The following is an 11030-nucleotide window of genomic DNA, read 5'->3' as shown; positions in this document are numbered from 1 at the left end:
AAGATAAAAAAAGAAGGGAAGGGGCCCGCCGGTGTTGCTCAGTGGTTGAGTGTCAACCTATTATTAACCAGGAGGTCACGGTTTGATTCCTGGACAGGGCACGTGTCCGGGTTGTGGGCTCAAACCCCAGGGTGGGGTGTGCAGGAGGCAGCCAATCCATGATTCTCTCTCATCATTGATGTTTCTATGTCTCTCTCCCTCTCCCTTCCTCTCTGAAATCAATAAAAATATATTTTAAAAATAGAAGAGAAATGGAAGAGAGGAAGGAAAAACAAATAGAAAGTTCCATATACCTGTTTAGTACTTAGCATGCTTGTCTTATATCCATTTTCCATGTGAAGGTGAACATTTATTTTTGCTGTATACATTGAATTCCAATTGAAGAGAGGTTCTTCAAAGAACTACATGATTCTGCCCTGATTCACAGACTATTGTTATTGCCATGTGTTTCTTAACTTTTAGGAATGTCTAAAACCCACACTCCTCAAAGGAAAATTGAGATGAAGTTGCTGTTTTTATTACAGTTCGCTGGCAAGCATCCATACGTAAGCCTTCCTATTAAGTCATGGTTCCTCTGGATTCCCCCAGCGTTTCTTGGTTGAAAATGAAAGCCTAACCCCAGGCCAGCCCCAAGCTCTGGCCTGCACGTTCGCAGCCTCTCCGCTCCACGCAGAGGATTAAAGCTGTCAGCTGCAGCCCTGCGAGGCCTGCTCCCGGACAGACGTGGGCCGGGAGAGCAGCAGCGGAAACTCCAGCCCAGGCTGTCTGGTCCAAGCCGTGCTCAGAGCAGAGCTACAGCATGTAAATGGGTGTTTGAATACACGGACTGGTACATTAGCCACAACTCAGGGACATGTGAAATGTATTAGGTAATTTACAGGCCAACGCATTTCCTGTGGCGAAGGCAGCTAGAGAACCATGTCCATAATAAATGTCATTAATTCTTAATAGAAAAAGAATCATCATAACCACCACTAATATCCCCTTTACAGTTCTGCATGATCATCTATAATGGAGCCGGACACAATACATCCATGGCGACCTTCTGCTCCTGCCGAAACCAGTTGGGGGGAAACTCAGCGCCGCTCAGCGTTATGACCACATCTCTCAAATGTACAGAAGTCCCACTCATTTCCTGGAAATATATAAACCCGAGGACTTGGCATTATTGCGTAGACTGTATGAGTATACTTTCAATCAATCATAATTGCATTTGCTATGAATGATCTTTAATGGTTGTATATTTTGCCACATTTAAAATACTCATGACATTGTGGAAATAAAAACAAATGGAAAAATCTCCCATTACCCATGGAACCATGATTCTGTGTAACTGTAGCTCAAAAAAAAAAAAAAAAGTGGTGCAATGGAATTAATGGTAAAAGAAATAAATTGCAGTGATATAAACTTTTAATTTTTTTTTTTTCATTTGAAAAATGAGACACAGAAGTTAATGCAGGGGGTAGCGGGCTCTTTTAGTAGAAGTTGCCAATAACAGATAATACTCTAGAACTTTCTATATTCAATTCAGCAGAGTATCATCTATCATCAAGGCTGCTGCTGGCCTCTCGGAGTCTTAGTGCTAATTAGAAAAAGACATTCTCTTGCTTGTTTTCCCCTCCACCCTGCAGCCTGTGAATGTGATGCCCCAGACTTCAGCCTCCCCCTCATCACCCCCCGCAGACAGGAGCCCTTGTGCAATAAGGACACACGCACTCCTTGATGGATGGAGGCCCTGTCTGTAGAGGCAAAGGAATTAAGGAACAGATGAATAAATTATGGGCTGTCCATATGCTGGGAGGTTAGGAAGTCATCAAAACTGTATTTTAAAGAATGTTTAAATATTAAAAGTAGTCTTTTACTATATTGGCGATCTGGTCAACAACTTTATAACAATAAACTATCACATGGAAATAAGATGAGAAGGTGAACCCCAAAATGTTAATAATTATTACCTCCAGATAATACAATTGTGGCTAATTAATTATTCTTGTATCAATAAATATCTGCCTTTGAAACATTTTCTTCAACGAGCATGAATTACTTCTATAATAAAAAATGAATTCTAAATAACAAAGAAATATCTATAATCCAACCTGATTTTCAATCCAGGAAATAATACCATCTAGTAACTTATTTTGATTCAAAATCTTTCCAATTAAGGACACATGAGGATGCTGAAGCAATAAAACAGAAATTGATTGCTTCTCGAAGGATGTGATCCCCTTAAGGACAGGAGAGGAATAAAAAGGAAAGGAAGTACAGCTTAAAGCAGAGGGTGTGGGTTTGAATTCTAACTCCAGTAGCCATTAGCATGTGACCTTGAACATTTTTATTTAACCTCTTAGATTCTGTTTCTCTTTTTATATGATGAGGTTAACCATGTCTCCCTTAAAGACTGCTCTGAGCATAAAACAAGTTCATGGGCCCCAAAGCACATACTATGGTGCCTAGTACTTAATAGGTGCACAATAATTTAAGTCTTGGTAGCCATAATCTCATATCCCTCACTTGTCCCCTAGCCTATGGCCTGGCACATAGTAGGAGCTCAATAAATGCTACCATCAATGCAACACATTTGATTTAGAAGCCTGATAGTCCTAGAAAGGGAAATTTCAACTGTTACATGGCTGAGTAAGCCCTATGGCAACAGCCCCTAGGCTGTGTTAGCAAGCACAGAGCTCTCTGAACGTTCACCACCTCTACTCCCTCCATGTGCTTGGACAGCTTGTTATGAGTGTTAACATATGATGCTCGGCCCGGGGCTCTGCACCCTCTGTGGGTACACGTTTAAAAGCACTGCTCTTGCCCTGACCGGTTTGGCTCAGTGGATAGAGCGTCGGCCTGCGAACTCAAGGGTCCCAGGTTCGATTCCCGTCAAGGGCATGTACCTTGGTTGTGGGCACATCCCCAGTAGGGGGTGTGCAGGAGGCAGCTGATTGATGTTTCTCTCTCATTGATGTTTCTAACTCTCTATCCCTCTCCCTTCCTCTCTGTAAAAAATCAATAAAATATATTTTAAAAAAATAATAATAAAAATAAATAAAAGCACTGCTCTTGCTATGTAGAAAAGAAGACTCAGGGCTGATGGGAAAACCTCAACTTCCATTGAAAGTCTTTTTTATTAATAACTGATAATAAATATAACAAACACACAGCTCTTACTAGGTGCTGGGCACTGCTATAAGCACCTTACTTAACCAGCCATTTATTACGTGAAGACCTCCCCAGGAAACTCACCAGACCGATAGAATCTCCGTGCAGTTTAATCCATACATGTTTTAAGTTCTTATCAGGAAAGGAATTTGCAGAGATGCCAGGAGAGAACAAGACATCAGGCCAACTCCTCCCTTCCAGGAATGCGGGCATACACTTCACGTGGGGGATTAGGAGGCCCATTTTCCCATCATCTTTGTTTCTCTAACTCTTCCTGTCACTTTTGCTTACGTTCATTTTGCATATACCAGCCTCTCTGGGGACAAGAGTTCCGTGCTCAGGGCCAGGGCCAGGGCTGTTCTCCCACACCACCCTGACCCCCTCTCACCTGGGCAAATTAGCGAAGGGGAGGCCTCCTCCCCCGGGGCAGGGCTGTGACGGTGACAGCCAGGGTGGGTTTCCTGTGAACCTAACGCAGTGAAGGGGCCTCTCACTTGCCTGGGACCCTCCCTAAACCCTGGACCAAACTGTGTCTTATTTGCTTTCCTGTATGCAGGGCTCCCGGACTGTACAAGCCCCACACTCACACTCCTGTATCCACCACCGTGACTGGGCAAGATGAGCAATGCAGACAAACTCTGCACGGAGGCCCTGGGGCCTGTCTTCCTCAGGCTGCCGTCTCTGCTGCAAGGGTTTGGTGTTGTTTCAGGGTTTGGAGTTGAAAGATATAACGGAGCAGGACCGAAGGTTCAAACAATAACCTCTCCCAGGCCAGCACTAACGGAGGCTTTCAAAGGCAGTGCCCCCAACTGCTGGGTGCTCTTTGCTTTAGCCGAGCAAGACCCTGTGTCCTCAGAAGAAGGTGGGAGTTTAGTGTGGCAGTGGACTCAGTAGAAACTGTCTGAGTGGGCTGTGTGAGACTGAATTATTAGCACATCCTTAGTCCTTCTGCCCTGGGCAGCACTGCTGTGGGTTTGTGCGGTGGAGAATGAGGGAGGAGGGTGCCGAAAATGTCTGAGGATAACAAACAAACAAGACCCCGAAGGGGATGTCTCAGAGCAGCCGAGGCCTCTGGTTGCACTGATTTATCCACACGCTCCTGACTTTGTTCCGGGAAATCTCTCCCCCTGCCTTTTAGCGCCTTAGCTAATAGCGTTAGTTAATGGTCTTCTTCAGAAAAAGCAGGAATAATTTTTTTTTTATATTTAGTATTATTACAGCCACATACATATTTTATGTACCCAGGAAGAAAATACATCAAAATATCAATAGCAGTTATAGTAAAATAGTGGTCATCCCCACCCCCTCCCCCCCAAATCTTCTTCAATATATTATAACATAAAAGGGATAATATAAGCTTGGGAGGAAAGAACATTTTATTAGTGGTTATGTCCCCAGTACTTGATCTACTGGAAAGCATCCAATATATGTTATCTGAAATGAATAATCCATAGGAAGAGATGAGGATGCCAGGCTTGTCAACAGCCCTTGTTGGAAGCTGCCGAAGGATCAAGGTCAGCCCAGTAGAAGACCACTGCTACCCTCCTAAAACTGTTTTCATTGGACACTTTCTCTCTATCATTATTTTCCTGGCCATTTGTGTACATTCAGCAAAGAGGAAAAACCCGAAAAACACACACCATGATGCTGCTTTAAGTGACAACAGAGAAATTAAATCCCCCCCCTAAAATCCCTAGGGAATTTTGAACCACCTAAGTTCTTTTGCAAAGTCCATTTGTAATTCTTCAGCTTTCCTTTATTATTTTTTTTTCATTTGCACAACAGAAAAATATGTCCCTCATTTCAACCAGATGGGACAAGTTTCAACTCGAGCCAAGGCAGTAATAAAAATTCTGATTTAATTCTGACCACCCGAGGGTCCCCTCCATGGGATAAGTTGGCTTAGCAAACCTTGTGTATTTATGTTAAATACTGTACCCTAGAAGGGGGAAAGCACCTGTCTGGGGGTGTGGGGGGGAGGGGGGGGGCGGGGAGAAAGAGAGACAAGCTGAAGCAAGGTTTATTACAGTTTCCTTATCTCGCTGAGGAGACCAGCCTAGTTCACCCACCCTAATGGTTCTGAGCCAATGCCAACTTCAACAGCATTATAACCAGTCTGCCTGTTCTCCGTTTTAACTCTGCCTTGCACTTTTCTCCCTCCACTGGCTTCTCTATCTTGAGTTGATTTCTCCCTGCTCCTAACTAGGCCAGGTGAGTAGGTCCTTTGGTTCCCACCAAGAGGAGATGGCCACAAACAACCCAGGTGGAGCGCCCCACAGTGGAAAATATCTCTATGGTAACTGTTGGGACTTGACAAAGCCAGGTTTATACCAGTCGAACCACAGAAGGGCCCAGGCAGGATTTAGGTCAGCCCCCGGTTTTTATAAACTCACAGGTTGCCCAAGACCAGGGAGCTAGTTTGTGGCAGAATTGATTGGGAGCCCACATGCCTCCCTGATTCCTTCAGTTCCAAGTAATGACCGACTGGATATCATCCAGGGGTGACTCTGAGAAGTCTAAGGCTTTCTGGCGGCTCAGCCGTTACTCAGGGATCTCACAGGGACTCTGGGTGGACTTTTCCAGCATCAAAGTCCATCTTTCACAGATATGGAGAAGTACTGTTTGCTAGGGTGCTTGTTCAATGGAATGCTGGTAACCAAGAACTCAGAGTAGGATGAAGCCTTGTTAACAGTGTGGCAGATGGTATTTTCCAAAAATGCTCACAACAATATTTCCAGCCCTACATACTCTTCCAGAACCTTGATGTTCACCTATCAAGAGGTAGAGTCCATGTCTTCTCCCCATTACTTGGGCAGGCCTTTGTGACAGCCTGGATCAATGGAATGTTGTAGAAGTGGCACTGCAAGACTTGTGAGGGTGGGTTATAAAGGCTAAATGGCTTCTGCCTGGTTCTCTCTCTCTCTCTCTCTCTCTCTCTCTCTCTCTCTCCCTCCCTCCCTCTCTCTCTCTCTCTCCATGTACCTTCTGAGCTTTGAGGTGCCATGTCAGGCTACTCTGACATAGACAAAGTGAAAGAGAGATGTCTCCTGAGGAGCCCCAGTTATTAGAGTCTTCCCAGCCCAGGTTCCAGACATGTGAGTGAGCAAGTCCTCAGATGATTCCAGGCCCAGCCATGGTCCACTTGCAATTGGAAGAACCCCAGTAGGTGATGGAGGCAAGAATAAGGCATAGTGCGTCGTGTGGCGAAGAGGGTGGGACAGGGTGTAGGTTGTCTTCACAGAGGAGGTACAACTTGAATCGCATCTCAAGGAATGAATAAGAACCCACCAGACAGACAAATGAATTGGCTGTCCAGGCAGATGACAAGGCCTGGAGGTGTGAAACAGCCACAGGAAGATGCAAGAAGTTCCTGGGGATGGAAATGAAGGACTCCAGAGCCATGGAAGGACACAATAGAAGGAGACCATAACCTGATTTTCATTTGAGAAAGATCATTCTGACTGCAGTGAAGGATAAGTGGGGGTAGCAAGACCAGATCATGCTATAGAAATGGTTCGGGAGCGAGATGATGGAAGTCCAGATTAAGGCAGTAGCAGTTGAGAGGAGTGGAGAGAAGGTGGCAGCAAGGAGAAGAGTAGTGTCTCGGAAAGGACTCTGTGACCTGTTAGTTAGGGGGAAGAGAAGAAGTCTGAGGTGGATCCAGGTTTCTAGCTCAGAAAGCAGGGTGGCTGGTGGTGCTGTTCACTGAGCTTTAGATCGCACGTTATGTGAAGGGCAGGGGGACTCATGCTCTTTCCCCCTGTCTCTGCGCTCCCAGTGGGGATGCTCAGGGTCCAGGTCTCATCAGAAAAATGCACATTTTTTTTAACTCTATTGTTGATGCTATTATGCAACAGACACATTTTTAAGTCCAGAAAATGTGTGAGCCTGGGAAGATTACGTATGATGATGAAGAAGAGGGAGATGACAGAATCCTGAGGAAAACCAGCCTTTGATGGCTGGACAGAGGGAGCAGACCCTGGAAATGAGAATGAAGAGAAAGAGCAGAGAAGCAAAGACAAGTCCAGGAGCCAAAGAGCTGAGAGCTTACCTATCCTTGGGCTAAGGTATCAGCTCGGGAGGACTCTTGTCTCTGGATGGGTTTAGGCGCTGCCCCCCTTCTCCTTGCTCTGGGTCCTTCCACAGCTGTTCATTCATTGCATAATATTTGAAGAAAAGCATGTGCCAGCACAAGGCCCTGATTTCTAATTTATCGTCAGGGGTAATGATAACAATACCCAATGACTTTAATGGTTTTGGCCAGGAGTTCGCTTAATTCTTTAGGTATTCATCAGAATTTTCAGTATGAACACATTTGAAATTCAGGAAGCAGAGTGTTGTGGCCTTTGGATGTGGCCCAATTGATACAGTAACCAGATCTGCAGGTAGACTCAAATTCCTCGTGGGCACACAGGACGGGTGAGCTTGCACATTTTCGAGAATACTAAGGAATCCTGAGATCTGCCAGCAGTCAATTAATATTGATGGTCCCTTCCTAGAAATGTTGGGCTTTGAAAGCACCTTAGATGTCATCAACTCTGACCTGTACAGACTTTGGGTGGTGTCATTGGATGGCAGGGGACAGGGAGTTTGAATTCAATTGGAAGCAGAGAAGTAGGGGAAACTTGATTCTATTGCAGAGCTGACCTGCAGGTGTGTATGAATTATTGATGTGGATGCCTCCTGATGAATTTGGGGGTAAAGGTGGGTTGGCCAGAGATGAATCATAGACTTTCTCTCAACTGGAGTGCCCTGGGCCAGGCCTGTCACTTTCCAGATGAAGAAACAAAGGATTGCAGAAGTTAAGCAATTCGTCCAAGGTCAAACCCAGGCTGGAGCCAGAGCTGGATGACTCCTGGGGCTGAATACCTTGCAGTGTCCGTTTCCTTCTGCAAGCCATTTACAGGCCACCTCTGGATTGTCTTATGTGTTTTAAGGCAAGTGTTACAAATATAGAAAGCAGAAAATATTGTTGACAAATGCTTTTCCAACATTGGCAGCCATTTGCATTTGGTGATTTTTTTTTTTTAAATCTTTCAATGTCCTCCAAATGCAATTGTGGGATATGCAAACAAAATGCATACTGCCTATGGGTTCATCTAATGTATCTTAGAAATAAGATGTTTACTGATCCTTAAAACAGTTTTGGAAAATTATCCACAGAGAGAAAATGTAACTGTTAATGTAATTATAAATGTTAACTGCTTCTCAAAAATCAGATTATTTTTATTTCTTGATAAGGTTGATGGCATCACAGTGTGTCACTAGGAACCCGGCAATAACAGCTTAAACTTCCCGGCTCCCAGCACAGTGCCACCGTGGGCAGGCAGCACCCGGGGTGCCTGCAATCTGCTGGAATCCTGCACACTGACTACTGTCCTGCTGCGCTCAAACGGCTCTCCATGGTCCACAAGACCCCCTATCCCCTTAGCCCAGCTGGCTTCTTTCAGGCTTTGTTCTCTTCTGCCTCTCTAGTATTTAAAATGGCTTCTGCTCTCCCTCTCTTTTGTATAAGCCTTTCTTTTCTTGGCTTCCATGGCACCAAGGGTAGCAAAGAGTTTTTCTCTCATGGGCCAGATCTGTTTGGTCAGTGTTGCTTCCTGGAGCACAGTGATGGGAAGAATTCTGAGTCAGGTCCACCCCATTTTCTCCACCTAGAAAACTCCTTGTCCTCCTTCAAGGATCAGCTCAAATTTCACCTCCTTGGCATAGTTGTGGGGATGGGGCACCCTCCTCCTTGCTCCCAGTTCTCAGTACAGATTCTGTTATAGCACAGATGGCTATGTTGTATTTATCTGTTTAGATGCCTATCTCCCCACTAACCATGAACCCATCAAAGGCAGTGTTGAGTCTTTTTCCTCTTTATTCACAGGGTCTAGCATAGTGCTCTGGGTCCATTACAATATGCCAACTGGATAATGGATGGATGGATAATAGAATGATGAATGGATGGATAATGGATGGATGGATGGATGTTACTCTAGTTGCTCAGCCTGCTGGTTTTCTGAAGGTATAAAAATATTTGCTTACCAGTAGCTGCTGATTTTCTGTCCTCCACTGACATGCTCCCATTTCTTCCCTACCTTCAGCTAAATGTGGCAAAATGAAAGTTCTCAGCTAGAGGATTTTAACCATTTCTGTTGGAGTGGGTTCCTGCCACTTGAGCCCCCCCGAAAATGCCTGGAGGCAGGATGGAGTTCTATTCCAAAGGCCAGGGATCTTTAACACAGTATGGCATTCTGCTTACTGCTATCTGCCCTCAAATTCCTATGGATTTCCTGCCCTCTACCTGCTTGCCTTGCGGACAGTCTACTCTCAGCTCTGGGTCACTTTTGATTCTGTGGTCACTACTGTCAGCCCTGACTCTTGATCTCTGTTGACACCTGGCTCAGCAGGACAGGGTGAAGGGCACTACCTGGAATGGATGTGCCCACCGGGCTCTGGTTAACACTCAGGAACCCAGATGGATGCGTTTTCTGGTGACTGCCCCAACATTTTGGCCCAATTAGCTACAGGAGATGTCAGTTGTGTGAACAATAAGAGGGAACAAAAAGAAATGAACTTCCATCAACAAAACTAGCAGGTGATCTTCCTTTTCCTCTTTTCTTTTCAAAGTTGTCTCAGATATTGTTGTCACCGTATTCTTTTTCATTCAGTCAACACGTCCTCTCTGTGCTCTAGGACATACAGAGGTGAGTTTGGAAGGCATTGTTCTTTCTCTCACAGGGCTTGCTCTCCACTTAGCGAGCACAGACCACAAAAAAGAAAATAAACAGAACTAGAAATGATTACAGAGGGTGGCAACTCTGAAGGAAACAAACAAGAAGGAGCTAAGGTAGCTAGGGTGGAGGGTGGGCAGGAGACCTCTCTGGGCATGTGACATTTCAGGAGGATACCCAGGAAGACAAGGAGGAGTCTGCCAGGGCTCTGTGCACAGTGTCTGTCAGTGCATCCTTACTAAACCTGGAGTGGAAACTTCAGCCGGGTCCTTCAGAAACAGGCTGGTGTCCAGCTGCCACAGTGTGTAAATGGCAGCACCACAGAGAGGCAGCTGGATGGAAATGGTGACTTTGAAACTGGGCTCTTTGGGAATGCTGGTGACCTCAGGCTGCCTCTCGTTGTGTTCAGGTGTCGGTGGGTAAAGCGTGCACAGTTAAGAGAGTTTTATAGCCTAGTAATAGCTTGTGGTCCGTTTTTGAAGATTAGGCCAAGTGGTGTTGATGTGATTCCTAGAGACATAAGTGCCCTGCCCATTACTGCAATTAGTGCCTTATTAAAACAGCATTTGCACAGAGTCAGAAGCTTCATAGGCTTAAAACACAGGCAACATGAAAATGTGGCCAGAAGCAAGGAAACTATAAGGGCCAAATTCCCCACATGCTTCTTGGGCTATCATATGTAACTTGATTAAAAACTCTTTATGTCTGGAAAGAGGCTTTGTGAGTAGCTTTCTATTCTACCATTTCTATAAGAAGCCATTCTTCATTCGGCCCAATGCTCCTATGAAGCACACATTGCCCATAATGCAATTTGATAGAAGTTAGAAAGCAGGGAGGTGCTTGGGTTGAATTCCAAGTTTCCACGTTTTATTTTCTTGGTGTTTTTTAGCATCTTCCAGGGCATTGTCTGATATGAGCCTTCAGGAGAAGAGATTTATTGCCAAGCCCAGTAGTTAATGTTTGGTTTTGTACACAATTAAACCACCATCTGTTAGTTTGCTTCAGTGACTGAGAAAGCACTGTTTAATTGCTATCGGCATCGAAATAGATAAGCTACACTGGGACTGACGATTGCGTTCTGGGCTCAACACTGTGGCTGGTAGTTATTCGGTTCCATCTCCTCTGCCCAATGGGGAGAACAGACACAGCAGGGAT

This window comes from Cnephaeus nilssonii (genome assembly GCF_951640355.1).
Source record: "Cnephaeus nilssonii genome assembly, chromosome: 8".
NCBI classification, from domain to species: Eukaryota; Metazoa; Chordata; class Mammalia; order Chiroptera; family Vespertilionidae; genus Cnephaeus; species Cnephaeus nilssonii.
This window is presented reverse-complemented; position numbering follows the sequence as displayed.